The 12,503-nt window shown below is 42.4% G+C and overlaps 1 long non-coding RNA gene across 2 annotated transcripts; it reads right to left on the bottom strand.

The window, feature by feature from the left end:
• Positions 1–1,205: 1,205 nt before the first annotated feature.
• On the bottom strand, positions 1,206–11,395 carry LOC115114391 (uncharacterized). Of its 2 annotated transcripts, XR_003861229.2 has the most exons (3): positions 8,899–11,395; positions 7,842–8,339; positions 1,206–2,608 (listed from the first exon to the last, which is right to left on the bottom strand). It is a non-coding gene; the product is annotated as an uncharacterized LOC115114391 (long non-coding RNA). The 2 variants fall into 2 exon arrangements; XR_010460745.1 differs by having other exon boundaries at positions 7,842–11,395.
• Positions 11,396–12,503: the final 1,108 nt, after the last annotated feature.

The following is a 12,503-nucleotide window of genomic DNA, read 5'->3' as shown; positions in this document are numbered from 1 at the left end:
GATTACATATTGTACAGTAAGTCCTAAATATGTCAAGTTAATTTGTAAAATAATACAAGAAATCTGCATCAAACAACATAAAACATTAATGCTGATGGTGAAACTCACCCTTTACCTGAACCTCTCCAAGATGGCCAGAGAACCATCTTCATCCTATTTATTTATTTATTTAATTTTATTTCACCTTTATTTAACCAGGTAGGCAAGTTGAGAACAAGTTCTCATTTACAATTGCGACCTGGCCAAGATAAAGCAAAGCAGTTCGACACATACAACGACACAGAGTTACACATGGAGTAAAACAAACATACAGTCAATAATACAGTAGAAACAAGTCTATATACGATGTGAGCAAATGAGGTGAGATAAGGGAGTTAAAGGCAAAAAAAGGCCATGGTGGCAAAGTAAATACAATATAGCAAGTAAAACACTGGAATGGTAGATTTGCAGTGAAAGAATGTGCAAGAAATAAAAATAATGGGGTGCAAAGGAGCAACATAAATAAATAAAATAAATAAAGTAGGGCAAGAGGTAGTTGTTTGGGCTAAATTATAGGTGGGCTATGTACAGGTGCAGTCATCTGTGAGCTGCTCTGACAGTTGGTGCTTAAAGCTAGTGAGGGAGATAAGTGTTTCCAGTTTCAGAGATTTTTGTATGATGACCATGTGTATTTCCCGGGATGCATTCTCACTGCCATGACGCAAAGCCACCATAAACTCCTCAACAGTTTAAGAGTGCAGCTGGCAGGTATGGAGCAGGATGTAGTCACGTCCCATGGAACTCAAACGCCTGCCCGTCAAACGTGTTGTAGTGGGATCTGCCATCCACTAGGTTCTTATGGCTGCAATCCCGTTAACAGGAGCGATATGACAACAGCCAGTGAAAGTGCAGGGCGCCAATTTCAAAACATAAAAAATCTCATAATTAAAATTCCTCAAACATACATGTCTCTCATACCAATTTAAAGCTAATCTTGTTGTTAATCCCACCACAGTGTCCGATTTCAAATATGCTTTACAGCAAAAGCACCACAAACGATTATGTTAGGTCACCACATAGCCACAGAAAAAACACAACCATTTTTCCAGCCAAAGATTTTCCAGCCAGAGTCACAAAAACTACAAAGAGAGAAAATTAATCACTAACCTTTGATCATCTTCATCAGATGACACTCGTAGGACTTCATGTTACACAATACATGTATGTTTTGTTTGATGAAGTTCATATTTATCAAAATATGAGTTTACATTGGCACGTTACATTCACTAGTTCCAAAAACAGCCAGTGATTTTGCATAGCCACATCATTCAACAGAAATACTTATCATAAATGTATATTATAATACAAATTATACACATGGAATTATAGATATACCTCTCCTTAATGCAACCTGTCAGATTTTTAAAAAACTTTACAGAAAAAGAAACCCATGCAATAATCTGAGACGGCACTCAGAATTAAAAGTCACAATAGCCGCAATGATGGCGTCAACATAAACAAGAAATTACATGATAAATATTCCCTTTGATGATCTACATCAGAAAGCACTCCAGGAATCCCAGGTCTACAATAAATGTTTGTTTTGTTCGATAATGTCCGTTATTTATGTCCAAATACCTTATTTTGTTAGCTCGTTTTGGATACATATCCAAACGCTCATTCTGGTCAGCGTTACATCGGACAAAAACTTCAAAAATATATATTACAGGCCGAAGAAACATTTCAAACTAAGTACAGATTCAATCACTAGGATGTTTTTAACATATAGCTTCAATAAAGTTTCAACCGGAGTATTCCTTTGTGTCTTCATGAGCAATGGGACGCAAGTGGATACCATGAGGAATAAGCATGATCAGAAAATGGCTGACTGGCAGACGACTGACAGATTCTGCTCTCATTCACTCCCACAACACCATAGAAGTCTCATTCAAATTTCTATAGATGGTTGACATCTAGTGGAACCCCTAGGCAGTGCAACATTAATATCTCAAGGGGATTTCAATGGGGACTCTGGTGAATACATACAAAGCTCAGAATTCTCATTTCCTGTTTTGATTTCTTCTCAGGATTTTGCCTGCCGTATGAGTTCTGTTATACTCACAGACATCATTCAAACAGTTTTAGAAACTTTAGTGTTTTCTATCCAATACTAATAATAATATGCATATATTAGCAACTGAGACTGAGGAGCAGGCTGTTTACTTTGGGCAACTTATTCAGCCAAGCTACTCAATACTGCCCCTCAGCCATAAGAAGCTCGACAGTGTGCCACTCTGGGCCTTGGATAGCTGCCATGTACTACCTTCTGAACACCACACTCCTCCCCCTCCCAATTGGAGATTTTATGGCAAGACGTGTCCACCTGCACGGAACGCACATCTCTTCTCACAGGACTACACCAGGTACTCTTCATGGTGGAAGTGGCCGCAGTCCTCGGGCTGGACACAGAGGGTGCCACTGAGCACCAGGCCTGGTTCACAGAAGCAGTTCTCCCAGTGGTCTGCAGGCAGCGCCACAGTTTTGTTGAGCCAACATTTGCAGATGAGAGTAGGACCAGAGCCGTGTTAGGTGAACACCACACTCCTTGTCCCTTTTGGACAGGCTCTGTCTGTGAAGGGAGAATGACATTGTTTAGTTGTTATACAGTGAATAGGCATGATTGATTTTGGCTCCACTGGGTAAATCAATGATGTGTTACTGCCATCTAGTGGTAAAGAGGCAGCAGAGGCACTGGCCTGAATAATAGTAACCGTTTTCTGAACAAGCACCTGCTATTCATTTTCAGCCTTATAAAACCCATCAACATCTTAGCTGGATAATAAATTCCCGTAAAAAATTCATGGAGCAAAACTACAAGGCAAGTATCTGAGTGTGAATGCAAATAATACCACTGCTCTGGCATTTGGGGCGACAGGGTAGCCTAGTGGTTAGAGCATTGGAATATTAACCAGAAGGTTGCAAGTTCAAACCCCCGAGCTGACAAGGTACAAATCTGTCGTTCTGCCCCTGAACAGGCAGTTAACCCACTGTTCCTAGGCCGTCATTGAAATTAAGAATTTGTTCTTAACTGACTTGCCTAGTTAAAAAAAGGTCAAATTAAAAAAATTCCCTATGGTGTGTGATCAATATCAACTAACCAAACACAATGAAATGTTAATACCGCACTTTCAGAAGAATCTACAAACTGTCCAAATGTAATTTGGTACACAGCAATGTGTAACGCCAAACAGCACAGTGTTGCAATTCCAGAGAATGTTCATTTGTTTTTGCTTGTGGAACAAGCTGATAGAGGTGCATAATTACAGCAAAAGTTGGGGTGCCTCTGGGCTTGAACCTCAGCCCTGTCCAACTTACAGGCTTCAGCGTATTCATCCAGCCACCTACATAGAGCAAGCTGTTGGTCTTTGTGATGACACACAGGTCACCAATACAGAGGTTGAAGAATTCAGCTGGGTCCACTTTGACGTGACAGTCTCGGAAAGTCACGTTGACCTACAAAATCTTCCCACACACCCCTGAGCTGGAGAAGAGGTTCAGCTGCTCTGGAGAACATTTCGGACAGTTTCCAAAGCCGGGGTCCACACCATGTGTAGTCTCCACTCTTCCACAACTTCAAGAACTCTGTGGAAACCTACCCTGTAAGCTCATCAGCAGGGTCAGAGTTCTAGTTGCCACACCGGCCGCAGGTGGGGTTGGAGTATTTTCCAGAGAGGATGATGGCGATATTTGCCTTTACTCTCATGCTGATGGAGAAGTCCCAATCTGTGTGGATGTAGATGATCAGACCAACAGCATAAACCACTGTGGAATGACTGAAGAGGAAGGGCATGTTCTTCTGGATTCCATTCACTTGTAGGGGGAGGAAACACTGGACTCAAATGTTTCAGAATGATGACCTTAACAGGCCCATTCACAGATTAGGGCTGGAATTTCTGCCTGAAGTGTCAAATCGAATATACCCCTTTTTATATTTAAACATACAATGACTGATGCCAAGAGTGTGCAAAGCTGTCATCAAGGCAAAGGGTAGATACTTTGAAGAATCTAAAATAGATTGATTTGTTTAGCACTTTTTCTTTACCACATGATTCCATGTGTGCTATTTCATAGTTTTGATGTCTTCACTACTATTCTACAATGTAGAAAATAGCACAAATAAAGAAATCCTGGAATGAGTAGGTGTCCATACTTTTGACTGGTACTGTGTGTGTGTGTATGTATGTGTGTGTGTGTGTGTGTATATATATATATACACACACACAGTGCATTATTCAAGTATTCAAGCATAATTCAATTATTCAGACACCTTGACTTTTTCCACATTGTTACACTACAGCCTTATTCTAAAATTGATTCAATTGTTTTTTAGTTTTTTAAACATTTTTTACCCCCTTTTCTCCCCAATTTCGTGGTATCCAGTTGTTAGTAACTACTATCATGTCTCATCGCTACAACTCCCGTACGGGCTCGGGAGAGACGAAGAACGAAAGCCACGCGTCCTCTGAAACACAACCCAACTAAGCCGCACTATTTCTTAACACAGCGCACATCCAACCCAGAAGCCAGCCACACCAATGTGTCGGAGGAAACACTGTGCACCTGGCGACCTGGTTAGCGTGCACTGTGCCCGGTCCGCCGCAGGAGTCGCTAGTGCGCGATGAGACAAGGATATCCCTACTGGCCAAACCCTCCCTAACCCGGACGACAGAAAACCTTTGACCTCTGTTATATACCCTTTGTTGGCAATGACAAAGTATTGAGATAAACTTTTGTTATTGACCAAATACTTATTTTCCATCATAATAAATTCATTAAAAATCCTACAATGTGATTTTCTGGATTTTTTTCTCTCATTTTGTCTGTCATAGTTGAAGTGTACCTATGATGGAAATTACAGGCCTCTCATCTTTTTAAGTGGGAGAACTTGCACAATTGGTGGCTGACTAAATACTTTTTTGCCCCACTGTACATACATACATTAAAAAAAAAAGTCCCTCAAAGTTCTACAGATGCAGCCAGTCAAGATGCTCTAAATGGTGCATCACAGCTTGGTTTGGCAACAGCTCTGCCTTCGATCGCATGGCACTACAGAGGGTGGTGCAGACAGCCCAGTTTGTCACTGGGGCCGACTTCCCTTCCATTCAGGACCTCTATATCAGGCGGTGTGAAAGGAAGGTACGAAAATCGTTAAAGACTCCAGCCAATCAAGCCATAGACTGTTCTCTCTGCTTCCTCACGGCAAGCGGTACCGATGCAAGCAGTAAGTCTGACACCAACAGGCTACTGAACAGCTTCTATCCCCAAGCCATTAGAAGGCTAAATAGCTAACATAATGGCAACACGGACCAAGTTGACCCTTGTATTTTATTTCTGCACTGTCTCTATGCACACTCAAAAACAAATATATAACATGCACATTTATACTGATTCTACACACAATCATGCTGCTGCTGCTACTCTGTTTATCATATCCTGATGCCTAGTCACTTTACCCCTATACATACATTATCAACCTCTATCACTCCAGTAACCCTGCACATTGTAAATATGGTATTGGATCTTATTTATTGTGTTTTTGTTCTACATTACACAGTTGTGTAAGGTACTTAAGTAAAAATACTTTACAGTACTACTTAAGTACTATTTTGGGGTATCTGTACTATACTACACTGCTCAAAAAAATAAAGGGAACACTTAAACAACACAATGTAACTCCAAGTCAATCACACTTCTGTGAAATCAAACTGTCCACTTAGGAAGCAACACTGATTGACAATACATTTCACACGCTGTTGTGCACGTGGAATAGACAACAGGTGGAAATTATAGGCAATTAGCAAGGCACACCGAATAAAGGAGTGGTTCTGCAGGTGGTGACTACGGACCACTTCTCAGTTCCTATGCTTCCTGGCTGATGTTTTGGTCACTTTTGAATGCTGGCGGTGCTTTCACTCTAGTGGTAGCATGAGACGGAGTCTACAACCCACACAAGTGGCTAAGGTAGTGCAGCTCATCCAGGATGGCACATCAATGCGAGCTGTGGCAAGAAGGTTTGCTGTGTCTGTCAGCGTAGTGTCCAGAGCATGGAGGCGCTACCAGGCCAGTACATCAGGAGACATGGAGGAGGCCGTAGGAGGGCAACAACCCAGCAGCAGGACCGCTACCTCCGCCTTTGTGCAAGGAGGAGCAGGAGGAGCACTGCCAGAGCCCTGCAAATGACCTCCAGCAGGCCACAAATGTGCATGTGTCTGCTCAAACGGTCAGAAACAGACTCCATGAGGGTGGTATGAGGGCCCGACGTCCACAGGTGGGGGTTGTGCCTACAGCCCAACACCGTGCAGGATGTTTGGCATTTGCCAGAGAACACCAAGATTGACAAATTCGCCACTGGCACCCTGTGCTCTTCACAGATGAAAGCAGGTTCACACTGAGCACATGTGACAGACGTGACAGTCTGGAAACGCCGTGGAGAACGTTCTGCTGCCTGCAACATCCTCCAGCATGACCGGTTTGGCGGTGGGTCAGTCATGGTGTGGGGTGGCATTTCTTTGGGGGGCCGCACAGCCCTCCATGTGCTTAGGTACCGAGATGAGATCCTCAGACCCCTTGTGAGACCATATGCTGGTGCGGTTGGCCCTGGGTTCCTCCTAATGCAAGACAATGCTAGACCTCATGTGGCTGGAGTGTGTCAGCAGTTCCTGCAAGAGGAAGGCATTGATGCTATGGACTGGCCCGCCCGTTCCCAGACCTTAATCCAATTGAGCACATCTGGGACATCATGTCTCGCTCCATCCACCAATGCCACGTTGCACCACAGACTGTCCAGGAGTTGGCGGATGCTTTAGTCCAGGTCTGGGAGGAGATCCCTCAGGAGACCATCCGCCACCTCATCAGGAGCATGCCCAGGCGTTGTAGGGAGGTCATACAGGCACATGGAGGACACACACACTACTGAGTCTCATTTTGACTTGTTTTAAGGACATTACATCAAAGTTGGATCAGCCTGTAGTGTGGTTTTCCACTTTCATTTTGAGTGGGACTCCAAATCCAGACCTCCATGGGTTGATAAATTTGATTTCCATTGATAATTTTTGTGTGATTTTGTTGTCAGCACATTTAACTATGTAAAGAAAAAAGTATTTAATAAGAATATTTTATTCATTCAGATCTAGGATGTGTTATTTTAGTGCTCCTTTTATTTTTTTGAGCAGTGTATTTATATATGACAACTTTTACTTCACTACATTTCTAAATAAAATAATGTACTTTTTCCCTGACACCCAAAAGTACTTTACTGCTTAGCAGGACAGGAAAAGTGGTCAGATTCACACACTTATCAAGAGAACAGCCCTGGTCATCCATACTGCCTCTGATCTGGCGGACTCACTGAACACAAATGCTTTTTTTGTAAATGATTGCGTAAGTGTTGGAGTGTGCCCCTAGCTAGCCATAAACATAAAATAAAATAGTACATTGTGCTGTCTGGTTTGCTTAATAAGGAATGTGAAATTATTTCTACTTTTGATACTTAGGCATATTTTAAACCAAATACTTTTAGACTTTTACTGGATGACTCACTTTTACTCTGAAAATTTTCTAATAATCTACAGTATCTTTATTATTACTGAAGTATGACAATCGGGTACTTTTTCCACCACTGACCTTAAGTTTTTTTTATTGTGCTACATTGATTACTGCATTGTTGGGTTTGGAGCTTGCAAGAAAGGCATTTCGCTGTACTTGAACATGTGACATTAAAACGACATAAAAGACCAACGACACTGCAGAGCCATGTCAAATACATTTACATGTCTGAATGTAACATCAGTCTGAATGCTTACGGCAGAAGGTGCTGCTCCTTCATGGCTTGATGGGAACCTGGGAGGACTGACAAGCACCTGTGTAGGCCTGCAGATTCTGGCACAGGACTTCCTGGTTCTTGCCCTTACTGATGACATTAGGCCCTAGGGTCCACCAAATCATGGCACCAACTGAGAGGGTTTTGCTGCGACCAGATCCCAGACGTCCTGGAGCTTTCCTTACTGTACTGTAGATCCGTGTCGGAGCAGGGACCTCCACAGTCCACATGGCAGGACTGACCCTCCTAGTCCAAGACCCTCCTCCAGCTCCAGCCGAAGGCCGCCTCATCCATAGCAGTAGCACCCTCTGGTATGTGAAGGTCATTGTCCTTGTTGCCATGGTTGTTGCCACACGTCAGAGCTTCTCCTGGGCAGGCTTACCAGGATGTAGTAGAACCAGTCCTATTTGACATGGAGGCCGAAGCTGGTGTCAACGACCGAGAACAGACTGCTCTGATGGATCTTCACCGAAAGATCCAACTGGCCTCACAACCAGAGAAGGGAGAGAAAGGAGACAAATTGTCATTTCAGAGTAGAGGGTGGATGTATTTCATGTAAACATTTACTTGTGTGGAATAATTAATATAATCAAATGTGTCAATAGGCAATGATGAACTAAAATGGCATTGGAACATGTGATTGGACGCTCTCAAATTGTGCAATCAACCCGAGTAATCATTCCACCTCAAAGTCATTCCACTGAAACATAACTTATTTTTTATCTCATTAAAAATTTCTTCCCTGAAAAGCTTTATTCGGTAATCTACATTTTTCACCCAGTCTAGCTAAAATGCCATACAGACATGCACTTGAACTTGACACAAATCATTATTCAAAGACAGCCCATCATCCATCCAGAGAATGACCCAGTGAACTCGTATTACAAAAGGGATGTTAAACCATCACTCGGTGGAAAACAATTACAGAACGGTTGACCAATAGACATGCCCAGAGGAAAATCACTGCGTGGTCTATAGCCGGACTGAGTCTGTTGTAACTTTCTATTGAACGTAAAGTGCATGTGTGTATTTTAACGTACCCAACAACAGCCGCTCTGGATAACAGTGTGGTCCTTGTACACAGTGAGCTGTAGCGCTTTAATAGATGAAAAGTGGTTCTGAGCATGGTCGGTTTGCACCATTACAGAGAAGGGTTCTGCAGTACTAGCGTGGGTGCATTTCTGGACCAGAGTAGTTTCCATGGTAGTTATTAAACACCAGGCTATCAAAGGTGTAGTAGTGGTGGCCTCCGAGCACCCGGGCTTGGACTGGAAAGACAGGCGACAAGAAATAGGCTCTTGAGAGAATTCACACAGATTTGACGACAACTGCAGTTGACCGTGTTCCTAATTGAATGTATCAAATTTCAAAGCATATCAAAATTGTCCATTATTCTTGTGACTATTACAGTCTGTTCGTTTAAATTAGATGATTATAAATGCGTTGACTTGAGTGACATCAAATATTCGAACAGGCATTCTCTAATCTGCACAGAGGAAAAAACTGCGCTGTTGGAATCTTTCTAAAGTTGATGTATATTCAACCAGAAGTGTGATAGAGATTGACATGTTAGCTTCTGAACAATTGACAGGTTAATTAATTCTGACCAAGTTTTTGATTGACAATAACAATTCCACTAGCCCCTGTAGGCTAGCAATCAAGATTTGGTGTAAAGTGTGTGCAAAATGTTGAAATAAAAAAGGTCATTGCCAACTCCAGGAGAATGAAAGCATTGAGGAAGTATGAATCATAGGTATAGTATAAATCCTAGTAAATACATCAGGCTGAATACATCCAACGTATACGGAACAAAAATATAAACGCAACATGAAACAATAAAGCTTTTAATATTATAGTTCATGAGTTATAGTTCATGAGGAAATCAGTCAATTGAAATAAGTTCATTAGGCTCTAATCTATGAATTTCACGACTGGGAATAGAGATATGCATCTGTTGGTCAAAGATACCTCAAAAAAAGAAATGGTCCTCAGGATCTGACCATGGTATTTCTGTGCATATTCAAATTGCCATCGGTAAAATGCAATTGTGTTTGTTGTCCGTAGCTTATGCCTGCCCATACCATAACCCCGATATAGGCACTCTGTTCACAACGTGGACATCAGCAAACCACTCAATACACGTGGTCTGCGGTTGTGAGGCCAGTTGGATGTACTGCCAAATTCTCTAAAATGTCTTTGGAGGTGACTTATGATAATGTAATGTTCATTTCTCTATCTGGCGACAGCTCTGGTGGACATTCCTGCAGTCAAAATGCCAATTCCACACTCCCACATCTGGGGCATTGTGTTGTGTCGAAACTGCACATTTTAGAGTGGCCTTTTATTGTCCCCAACACAAGGGGCACCTATGTAATGATCCTGCTGTTTAATCAGCTTCTTGATAATCCATCCACCTGCCAGGTATGGCATATCTTGGCAAAGGGGAAATGCTCACTAACAGGAATGTAAACAAGTGTCACAAAATGTGTGTGTATGGAACCTTTCTGGGATCTTTTATTTTAGCTCAGGAAACATGGAACCAACACTTTACATGTCGCTTTTATATTTTTTCTTCAACACCACAACTCAAAAAAATCTCATCAGAGAAGTGGTTTAGTGCAACTAAACAAATAATCCCTCCAAGTTTGGTAACTTTCGAGCTTCTGTGTGTGTCAGCGAATCCAGCCGACCCAGCGGGGCAGTGATTACCTTGCCCAACACAGCCCAAGGAACCTTCAAGAAGGGTGCAGCTTGACCCTTAGGGCAGAGGCTGCCTCTCAGCGCAGGGAGCCAGGGGCGGAACATGTACACCTCAGAGCACCCATCCAACCAGGAAACCTCCCCCTTCTGCAGAAGCACAATGAGTCAGTGTGTGTTTGTTACACAACCCTCCCTCCAATTGACACCCCACAAAGGTTTTGGGATTAGTCAAGCCCTGTACACAGGTGTAGTGACTCACATACAGTTAAGACATTAATCATAGGGATGTTTGTGACAGCCTGGGCTAAATGAAGCATGGCACATTTTGGTCTGTGGTGTAGTTGTGGCAACATGTCAGGGATTACAGCTGCATTAGAGCTGCATAAATTCAGGTTTGATGATAAATAATATGTCATAATAAATGTGATAATGTGTCATTACTGACTACGCCCTCAGAGCAATCAAACCTCTAGTCTTGGAACATGAGAAAACAGTCAAATGCTCTGGTCAGAACATGTATAACAGAACCAAACAGGACTACTATATACAAACAATTATTTCCTGATGCAAAACCTTTTGCAAAGGTGGGCACCAATGACTACAACTCAGAAAATGCATACTGAACAAAAATATAAACGCAACATGTAAAGTTTTGGTCCCACGTTTCATGACCTGAAATTAAAGATCCCATAAATGTTCTATACGCACAAAAAAGCTTGTTTCTCTCAAATTTTGTGCACAAATTTGTTTACATCACTGTTAGTGAGCATTTCTCCTTTGCCAAGTTAATCTGTTCACCTGACAGGTGTGGCATATCAAGAAGCTGATTAAACAGCATGATCATTGCACAGGTGCACTTTGTGCTGGGGACAATAAAATGCCACTCTAAAACTTGCAGTTTTGTCACAACACAATGCTACAGATGTTTCAAGTTGAGGGAGCATGGATTTGGCATGCTGACTGCAGGTATGTCCACCAGAACTGTTGCCAGAGAATGCAATTCATTTCTCTATCATAAGCTGCCTCCATCTTCGTTTGAGAGAATTTTTCAGTCCGTCCAATCGGCCTCACAAACGCAGACCACATGTAACCATGCCAGCCCAGGACCCCCCACATCCGTCTGAGACCAGCAACCCAGACAGCTGATAAAACTGGGGATAATTTCTGTCTGTAATAAAGGGCTTTTGTGAGGAAAAACTCATTCTGATTGGCTGGGTCTGGCTCCCCAGTAGGTGGGCCTGGCTCCCCACTGGCTCCCAGGCCCACTCATGGCTGCGCCCCTGCCCAGTCATGTGAAATTCATAGATTAGGGCCTATTAAATTTTATTTCAGTTGAACTGCAACTCAGTAAAATCTTAGAAATCCTAGAGTAATTTGGGAGTAAAATACAGAGTCAGTCTGACTGAACCATAAAACCGGCGCTAATGACAGTTCCACACACACACCTCATAGTAGCGTCCATTCTGGAAGCAGCCACACTGCTCAGGCTTGGCGCAGTGATCATGACTTTCACTAACTTTTCACTAACTTTAAACATCAGCTATCTGAGCAGCTAACCGATCGATGCAGCTGTACATAGTCCATCTGTAAATAGCCTACCCAATCTACCTACCTCATCCCCATATTGTTTTTATTTACTTTTCTGCTCTTTTGCACACCAGTATCACTACTTGCACATCATCATCTGCTTATTTATCACTCCAGTGTTAATATGCTAAATTGTGAATAACTTCGCTACTATGGCCTATTTATTGCTTACCTCCTCACGCCATTTGCACACACTCTATATAGACTTTCTTTTTCTCTATTGTGTTATTGACTGTACACTTGTTTACTCCATGTGTAACTGTGCTGTGCTGTTGTTTGTGTCGCACTGCTTTGCTTTATCTTGGCCCGGTCGGCATTGTAAGCCAGTTGAGAATAAGTTATCATTTACCTGGTTGAA

Source organism: Oncorhynchus nerka, linkage group LG3, assembly GCF_034236695.1.
Source record: "Oncorhynchus nerka isolate Pitt River linkage group LG3, Oner_Uvic_2.0, whole genome shotgun sequence".
Lineage (NCBI taxonomy): Eukaryota > Metazoa > Chordata > Actinopteri > Salmoniformes > Salmonidae > Oncorhynchus > Oncorhynchus nerka.
This window is presented reverse-complemented; position numbering and strand designations above follow the sequence as displayed.